Source organism: Brienomyrus brachyistius, chromosome 1 (assembly GCF_023856365.1).
Source record: "Brienomyrus brachyistius isolate T26 chromosome 1, BBRACH_0.4, whole genome shotgun sequence".
In the NCBI taxonomy this organism is placed as follows: Eukaryota; Metazoa; Chordata; class Actinopteri; order Osteoglossiformes; family Mormyridae; genus Brienomyrus; species Brienomyrus brachyistius.
Window position 1 is genome coordinate 27,931,016 of NC_064533.1, and position 9,921 is coordinate 27,940,936.

The 9,921-nt window shown below is 40.8% G+C and overlaps 1 long non-coding RNA gene across 1 annotated transcript; it reads right to left on the bottom strand.

Moving 5' to 3' along the window:
* Window positions 1-580: 580 nt before the first annotated feature.
* On the bottom strand, window positions 581-2,604 carry LOC125742776 (uncharacterized). The gene is made up of 3 exons (XR_007398200.1): window positions 2,372-2,604; window positions 2,022-2,095; window positions 581-1,638 (listed from the first exon to the last, which is right to left on the bottom strand). It is a non-coding gene; the product is annotated as an uncharacterized LOC125742776 (long non-coding RNA).
* Window positions 2,605-9,921: the final 7,317 nt, after the last annotated feature.

Consider the following 9,921-nt stretch of genomic DNA (forward strand, 5'->3'; position numbering starts at 1 on the left):
GACAGCGTGTTCGTTTCAGTGTCATGCTTGAGTGCAGCAAATCCGGTAGCTTCAGGAGCTCGGCTCTCGTCAGAGCGAAAGACATGAGCTCAGATTTAAGGAGGGAAAAGTGAGCAGGAATCTTCTATGTTGGCTTGGAAATTTTTCCCTAGTGTGGGGTCCTACTAGAGTGCTCTCCTGCATCCCGTGAACTGTGAAATGTGCAGCGTACTGGGACTTTGGTGTCTGTTGCAGTTCGCCAGTGTGCTCAGACTGAGAAACAAAGAAAGCTTCATAATTGAGAAGCGACTGGCTGGAGCCTTCATGCTGAAAGCAAATGGTGTGATACGATGATGATGTCCGATAATGAATTCTCACGTTAGACTAGTCTGAATCCTATCTGCTTAAGGTATGTTACCCTTTCTTGATTTTAAATCATATGAATTCATAACTTTTTATGTTTTTGTTTCAGGGTGTTGCTTCATTTCAAAGATGGATTAATATAACTACCGAAGAACAAATTAACAGATCAGACACAGCTTCTAAGTTCTATGTAAGTGGAGTTCAATTAAAATGAAGGCCAGACTTCTGCACACAGTAAACTGTATTTACTAAGTGAGACACAAAGAGGTACAGGCCCTGGTCAGCCCATTCAGATCTCTATCCTATACATGAAGCCAAAGGGCTTTACAACAGCTTTGTATAAGAACATTAGCAGTATTACAAATGAGTGAAGGTCACTGAGCTCAGTGTTTACAGTTTTGCTGACTCCGTCATTCTAAAGACTGTGTCTCTGCTATTAGGAACAGTGTTGGAAGCCTCAGGCATCATTAATATTAAAAGCTGTTTTCCCTGCTGTGAAATGGTGCCCAGTTGGTTTGAATGTGTTGTCCTGTTTTTTCATATTAGTGCTACTGTTAAAGTAGCCCCAAGAGTCGGTGATACCCAAACATTTCTGGGACTTATCTAAGGAGTAGGTGAGGAAATATTATTACACAGCATGCTTAGCGTATCAATGATTAATGTAATACATATTCTTCAATCATCATACATGGGTAAAAGCTGTACTGATGAATTTTAGGATGACAATGATAATTTTAAAATTTTTATGATAATAATCATAATAATCATGCTTATATGTGCATCTTGCAATTTAGTTATGATTGTCAAATAACAGAATCACATTTTGTTAGCTTTTTTAATAGCTAGTATGCTTTTTGTTATTCCATTAACGCTTTAGTTTATTCAAGTAACCTAAAAATCAAAGCGTTATAATAGCGTAATTGGTGAATTCGTTTCAGATCGAGGGTGAATCCTAAAGACCTCCAGATGGAGAGCTGATTCCCACTGTGCCTTTGCACAGATACACATCTGTTGGACAAATGTCCATGTTCAGGGCAGACAGGGTCCATTAGGTCACTACCGAAGGATTAACTTGATCATTTTTGGAAAAACACAAAACACACTCATGAGTCGATATCCTTCACCGCCCCAGAACAGTCGAGATGCATATATGCTATTGTAGCTCTTCAAACAGACAGGCCTATGAATCATACTAATGAGTAAATCCTTTATTCATTTCTGTTTTGCTTGAAAATGTGCAGGGTTTTCTTCCCTGAAGCAGGAACGTAAAAACAACAGCCACTGTTAGACGCAACTCTACAAAAAAAGGAAAAAGAAAAACTTGTGAGCTCAACTAGCGGTAAGAAAATATCAAATTAGCTGCAATCAGGGGAATTATCTTCAGGCAGGGAGTCATAATGACTTTAATCTGCTGAAGCAAAACAACAAAACAGCGGATGATACATATGCAATTGAATGCAATTGAAGACAAAAAAAAGCCACATAAGTATCTCCTTGACGAGACTACAGAGTTACTTTTATTCATCTGTGGGGGTGGTGACACCTAAAATAGGAAACCTGGTTTTGTGGACCATGAAGCTGGTTCCAGTTTTCCAGGTGAACCAAAGATATCAAGTCACAGATCCTGGGTGCGACATGTTGGTCGAAATACCGCGGATAGTGCGAGTCATGTGACTCACCTTCCCCTTATTTTATATATGTTTACATTAACTTTATTTCTCGATCATCTGGATTCATACCCCACCCTGCAACCCTGCATAGGACAGACAGTATAGAAGAAGAATGCATGAGCGAATTGTCTGTCAAAATGTAACATAAACATGGTATTGATTAAATTATCATGCCTAATGGTTCTTTACTTAAAAGTTATTTAAAACATTTTTGAGACTGCTTGAATATGAAGTTATTTCTGCAGCTAGAGTAATGGTGTAAATTCTGAAGTGCAGATGTAAAATTACGGCTGCTTCTCATACATAGAGATGGAGAAGCCCCTCAGGCTTGAGTGAGAGGCGGGTGGTGTAAATCTCACCTGCTTTCATGGAGAATTTTCCTTTCAGTGGGATAATGGCCCAAAGTGCTGCGGTAAAGCTGCTCTGTGATGGGTCTGCGAGAAGATAACGGCTGTTTCAGTCCAGCTTGCGAACTCAGTTTGGTGTGAAAATCCATAGCAGAGCTTCAGTGCTGCTGTCCGGCTTGCCGCAGCTTAAGCAAGTATTTAAGAGGGACGTGCAAAAATTGCATCATATCGGCAGGCAAACCTAGAACAGGTTTATTAAAAATGTACTTATGAGTACTGAGTGATGTAGGAATACATTTTATCTTTTTAGGTTTATTTGCATGCATTTAATCTATTTTGCTTCGAACTAAAGAAACTAATGAGGATATAAAAATATTTTGAGGGGATAGCTGGAACTGGATTTCATATGAACACGTCAATAGAAGTATGTAATGCTCACATCACTACTGTTCTATAACATAACATATGAACTCATGTAGTTTAATTTGCAGTTCTTTCCACATCACCTTAGGGAGGTGACTGAATGGTTCCCTCACAGCTTTATGGCTGTGGGTTCCATCCTTTCCCTCTGTAATTTTGAAGTATTCTTCCTGTGTTTACGTGGGCTTTCTCTAGGCACTTCTGTTTTCCTTCTGCGTTCCTGAAGTTAGGTGAATTGGCGCCTCTAAAATGCCCCTAGGGTGTCCCTTGTGATGGGTTGCAATCCTGAGTGTTGCTTTGCTGCTTTGGGTTGGTGCCAAACTCATCACACGTAAGTGGCTACCGGGGACGGTTTAATGCATGGATTTACCTGGGTTTCAACCCAGGAGCCTCTGCTGAAAAGGGGCCTCAAATCAGCATGTTTAATAACATTTTAAACTATACCACTGTATGGCAAGGTGAGGCAAGTTTATTTACAGAAGAGCTTTCATAGGCTGCAGTCATTCAATTCGCTTTACCTATAAGAAAAATACAGAGAAAATCAAATTCAGATTAAAAATATATGAGAATAGAAATTCAAAGCATGATTAAAACATAAGTAAATCGATAGATTTAAAAGAGAAAAATATTAAATGTGGAAATAAAAAGTCACTATGTTTGGGGGGGGGGGGTTAGGGGGGATGGGCTCTGACAGCTCAAACAGTCCAGGGGGCTCTGAGAATGTTGAGATGGATATCACACAGAAAAAACGTCATTCTTCCATGTCACACAGGAAGCTATAGGAAGGGAGTTGGGGGGTTTTGCAATAGGAATGCTATATGCTATAGGAAGGGAGTTGGGGGGTTTTGCCATAGGAATGCTATATGCTATAGGAAGGGAGTTGGGGGGTTTTGCCATAGGAATGCTATATGCTATAGGAAGGGAGTTGGGTGTTTTGTTCACATCCTGGGAATGTGCTATAAGGTGTCATTAACAAGAAAGTCATGTTTATGAGAAGCATCAAGCAAACACTGGTTCTCCAGTGTCTATGCCATCTATTACATATGACCTGCAGATGGTTTGTGTCTGGATTTTCAATGTGATAATGTGAGAATGATGAGGTAGGGCTGCATTACATCTTGGGACAGTGAGTCGGTTTGACTGTCATTGTTCTAATTAATTGGTTCCAAATGTGGACTTTTATTCAGACAGTAACCCCAGACCACACCTCATTATTGTTGGACTAGAAACATCTGGTTTGAAAGGCTGGGTTTGTCTTTCAGTTTCATTCTTGCCCCTGACCTGCTTATGTCCACCAAAGTTCCTTGGTCAAAATGGCACAGAGCTGAAACACGCAAACCTGTTTTTCTCAGTTTAATAATGTTCCTGTACTGCCAGTGGGAAATCCAGAGAGGCTATAAGAAACCAAGCTGAAATCCTGAAAAACATGCAAAATGAAGAATGAGAAACAGATAACGTTCACAGTTCTAAGTACTGTAAGGCAAAGAAAAAAATCACTGATTTCAAAACAAACAGTTAAAAACATTTTCAAGGCTGGCCGATCTACACAAATTGGCTGTTCGGCTCCAAAGATGAACCATGCACACCTTGAGGATTAAGTTAGATCTGCCGATTTATTCATGCGTCTGAGAACAACGCATTAAAATCTGCTGCTGCACAAAAATGGGCTCCTGGAGAGAGCCTTTCTGTCTGCTTTCTATGGCTCCGGCAGGTTCTAATTTTGCATGCTTAAGGTGTAGATGGGGAACAAAATATTAAGCATCTCCGCAAATCATTTTTAGTTCTGATTCGCTGTATTTTGGATTAAGCTCTACCTCAGCGCAACCGTTTTGCTCCCAAAGCAAGTAAAAACCTTAAGCCATCCTTGTCCATCATGATTCACTTGAGTTACTCTTACATTTTATATGACCTTGGATCAATCTGAGAACTTCATTGGGTCACTAATTCAATAGTTCTTAACACTGATTACTCAATGTGTGAATGTCCATGCAATATTCACCTTGAAGTAGTAGAAAGATGATGGTTTTTTTCTGGATAAAATTGTTTCCTTTTTATTAAAATGTAGGTAAAATTTGATCATATCTGAATATTTCAATAGAGCGCCTACAGAAATCCTGGAATAAGCAAGCACTGCATAAAACACTGCATTAAACACTGGATTTAGAAATACCACTCTTTACATGGGTTACAGCCATGACAGTGGCACAGGAAAGTTCAGCTGGACCTTGGCTCCATGAGAGTAGCAGTGTCAAAAACAGAGCAAATGGCAGGATAGTAGGTGGCCAGTGACTGAGCCTTGATGTACACCCAAGTGAATATGAAACACTGGGTCCCTGAGAAAAACACACACACACACACACACACACACACACACACACACACACAGACACACACACACAAACACAGACAAATCTGGAAAGAAAAAGATGCCAGTAAATATTACGAGATTCCATGATCCCTTCTTGTAAAACATCATCAAAGGGAGATTAAAAGATAATAAATAATGGATCCTTAATGAGCAGTTTTTTAAGCAGACATACTTAAGTAGACAAAGGCTTCACTTAAGAACAGAGAAACTATTGTTTACTTACTTACTTACTTACTTACTTCCTAATGTTTAGTGCCAAAATTACACTGATAAAAAATTAAATGTAGGACTATGACAAATGGGATGTGCTTGTGTGTGTGTGTGTGTGTGTGTGTGTCTGTGTGTGTGTCAGTGGATGAGAGAAAATAAGGCTCAGTGTGAGCAGTGCAGATGCCATTAATACAAGAAGAGAAGTGGTTGTGAGAATGAGGTTGAGACATATTAGGGGTGCATTTGCTAAACAGTTAAATGAGGTTGTTTAGAAGTATTAGTAAGCTGCTGTCGGATGGATGATGGATGGATGGATGTCATCTTTGGGGAAGGATGTAAGGTCTGATGGGTGGTTATGGCTGAGCTGAGCTATGCTGCCTCATAAAGCCAAAACAAAAAACTACGCCAATACTGCAACTGAGGGTTAGGGTGTTTCGCCTTTGTTTTATTGTGGATTTTGTATTTACTGACATTTTTACACTCTGTTATTCTAAGATATTCTGCAGTGTGTTTCATTTACTCTTCTTTTTGAGTTATTGGAACAAGATCAAAGCTAATGGGACCTCTTAATCAATTTACAATTAGTACAATCCTGCCATCTAGTGTTGACAATTTGAAACTGTAATTCAATCCATTACAGGGCACACACAAGCGGAAATAAACACTGTGGGCAATTTAGAGATGGCAGGTAACCTAACTGCAAACTCAATACACAAATACAGAGGAGGCAGGGTACTGTACAGATGGGCGTGGGGTAACAGTGATGCCCACCGTGCCACCGTGCCACCCCATGTTATGTGTGCGAGATTGATTCAATGACGTTTTTTTAAGATTTTATTTGGCTTTAGCATCTGTGAAAATATAATAATAATAATAATAATAATAATAATAATTTCAGGTCCCACACCTCTGGGACCAGCGTTTGAGTCTCTGCAGGGATTCCATGTGTGGAGTTTGCATGTCTCCCCATGTCATCGTGGGGTTTCCTCCGGGTACTCCGGTTTCCCCTCACAGTCCAAAAACATGCTGAGCTTAATTGGAGTTACCAAAGGTGTACATGTTTGAGTGAGTGGTGCCTAGAGTGTGCCCTAAAATGGGTTGGAGCCCCATCATGGGTTGTTGTCTGCCTTGTGCCCATAGCCTCTGGGACCTCTGGATGTCCAGCGACTCTGAATAGGACAGTTTCAGAAAATGGAATAATAATCCATCCATCCATCCATTCATCCATCCATCTATTTTCCAAACCACTTATCCTATTGGGTCGCGGGGGGTCTGGAGCCTATCCTGGAAGCAATGGGCACGAGGCAGGGAACAACCCAGGATGGGGGGCCAGCCCATCGCAGGACACACTCACACACCATTCATTCACACATGCACACCTACGGGCAATTTAGCAACTCCAGTTAGCCTCAGCATGTTTTTGGACTGTGGGGGGAAACCGGAGTACCCGGAGGAAACCCCATGACGACATGGAGAGAACATGCAAACTCCACACACATGTGACCCAGGCGGAGACTCGAACCCGGTGTGAGGCAACAGTGCTAATCACTGCACCACCATGCCGCCCCCAATAATAATAATTAATAATAATAATAACAATAATAATACTGTGATGGGCTGGCCCCCCATCCTGGGTTGTTCCCTGCCTCGTGCCCATTGCTTCCGGGATAGGCTCCGGACCCCCCGCGACCCAGTAGGATAAGCAGTTTGGAAAATGGATGGATGGATGGATAGATAATAATAATAGACAATGTGCTTCAAAAGTTTGGGTACCTTCCAACACTACCTCCTAGCTAGCATTAGCATATAAAAATAATTAATATCAAATATAAAAAGCTATATTACTAACAATAACAACAATAATATTACAATAATAATCATCTTCATATTTTGAGTGGTGAAGGAATTTCAGGAATATTCTTCAAGAGAACTGAAATTCAGCCACTTAGATTAAACTTGGGAACAGAACACAAATTCATAGACCAATAGAGGGCAAGGTGCTTGACAACTGAAGGTACAAATCTGCCTGGAGTCCTGGAATCTCAAGGAGAAATATTACATTTTTCTTTGCTGAAACACTGAGGCAGCTGCCAATGAATAGGCTTGTTTGACCTTTTTTGTGTTGTCTGAACTTGTTCACTGTGTTTACCTACTGTGGTGACGAACCATAAAACTGTCTCATCACTCCCGATTAACCCTGTCATTTCAGACCTGTTGTAATATAGTTTAAGGTGGTTTTAAAGCATATGTTTGTTTTAACTGTCACAAGGTTTTTTTCCTGTTTATCTTAAGTTGTACTAAAATTGCAATTGTCTTATACCAATTTAAATTTTGTTTGCTAGTGTTAGTTTTTTGTTTGGCCGCATTCCCAGTAACTCACAAGTAAAGCTTTCCTCAGCACGTGATAATAGATTTCTGTTTGTACTGTAATAAAGTGCATGATGTTTATATATGCATCTCCCATACAGAGAAGCTCTGCAGTCAGGGATCATGTGACCAATGTTATTTACAAGCAATAACAGTTTGAGGTAATTTCGAAATTCAGGGAAACAGAAGAACACAAAGCACTTTTGTTGCGTTTTTACAATCACGTCACCACTCGCTTTCAAATGGTATGAATCTTGGCATTAAGTAGAAAACTAACATGCATCTAAAACCAAAGAGGTTTAACCAAAAAGGTCCGTTTTCACATTTTTGCATGTAAAACGTATGGAAATCAATATGCAAGAATAAGAAAATAACAGTTGGAAGAGAAGAGAATAAGTCTATTCCAGATGGAGGAAGGCGTGGCAGTTATTGGTTTGTTCCACTAAACACTCGTTTCCACTGATTTGTGTAAAATTCACAGGCTTCTGGCTTGGAAAAGCCGAAATTGGTGCCTGGGTGGCTGATGATTTTTTTATTCATATCATTGAACTAAGACAAAAAGAAGTCGCACTTTGCTTCAGTACAATTTTATTAGATGTCTTCCAATCATTGGCATGTTTTTACAGAATAAAATACATACACGTAAGTCCCTGGTCTGCGGTTAAATGCCAAAATCATGTGATTAGATTTGCAAGACACATTTATCCAAAGTGATACAGACTTGCGAAAGCAGCCGCATTTGTCTTGGGTCTGTTCATCGAGAAGTTGAAGCCATGCAACATTCCATTACACCAGCTTGCTAGGATTTGCACTGCGGTTTATAAATATAATTCATAAAATCCAGATTCTATTTCACAAATTAATCAAAAAGCATTATTCAATAATATCTTTTATATTGGTGTAAACATATATAACAAAAATGAATATTAAGCCATCCAATTGCCTGTGATGTACACGTAATATTATTCAACTTTGCTCACTGATAGGGATGGATGCCGATCCGCTGCTGAACAGTAGGGGGCGATGAGCACTACGTAAGCCAAAAGTAACCTTGGTTTCCTTACAGCTGGCAACGAGTCTTGCCAACAGAATGTGGCCGGTGGCCATTAATTGCCCCAGACAGGGGGTGAAACTGCCTTCCCCTACGCTGGAGAGGAGACAAAAGGGTTAGCAAATTGCTTATTATCTCTCTGATGGCAAAAGCGGATGAGCCTGAGGATGACAGCAGCCTGTGGGGGGGGTGGGGGGGGGTTCTTGTTTCCTGTTGGCACCACGTCTACCTGCTCGGGGAAAGAGGTGCTTCCCCTTCAGTGCAGAGCAAATTTCCAAAACTCACTCAGTCGGGCGTTTTCATCAGGAACTAAAACTCACTCAGTCCTCATCCAACAAAGAGCTTTCGTTGAGTTTCCAGAAGTCTTCAGAAATGTTCCCGACAAGATTTCCTTGGATGGACTGAGAATGGAAATTTGCTTTTCAGCTGGTGACGCCAGTCCCTTAGTCTCTATATTGTTCTCCAAAGAAATCTAGAACCATGTGAAGCATCTGCCCACACTTCCTGTGCATCATTTGCACAAAAGCGGGACCTAGAGAATGACCACAGAACTGAATCAGAACATCTGTGACTGAAAACAAGAATTTATGGTCGGATTGCCATTTGGAAATTGCTGCTATCGAAGGCCAGTGTCAGCTGTGACACATGCTGAGGGATCTGTAACGGTACGGCCATTTCTCGCGGGAGACATTAGGGACGATGATTGTTCTGCATGGCTGTATAACATCCAAAGAATATGAGGCTACTTTGCATGACGAGGAGCACTCATGTCGTATACAAACCGCTGAATAAATTCACAAGTGGTTCATGAACATCAGAATGAAGTCAAATGACTTCCATGGCCTCCCCAGTGAGCAGATTGTCATGCCCGGCTCGTACGATCCTCGTCTGTGCCTGATTATCCACGTGTGCTTCCCTGATCGTACCCAGCTGTACCTTGTTGTTTTGCTCTGTCTTGTGTATTTCAGTCCCTGTTTTGGCTTAGTTCATTGTCTGTCATTGATGTTAGTCGATGTCTGGTGTTTCCTGCTCCCCGTTCCTGATTAAACCCTCGTTTTTTTCCCGATCCTGCCTGCCTGCCTGCTTCTCTGCCCGCTCGCCGTAACTGATCGTAACACAGATCTAAATAAACTTTATTTTAGCTTG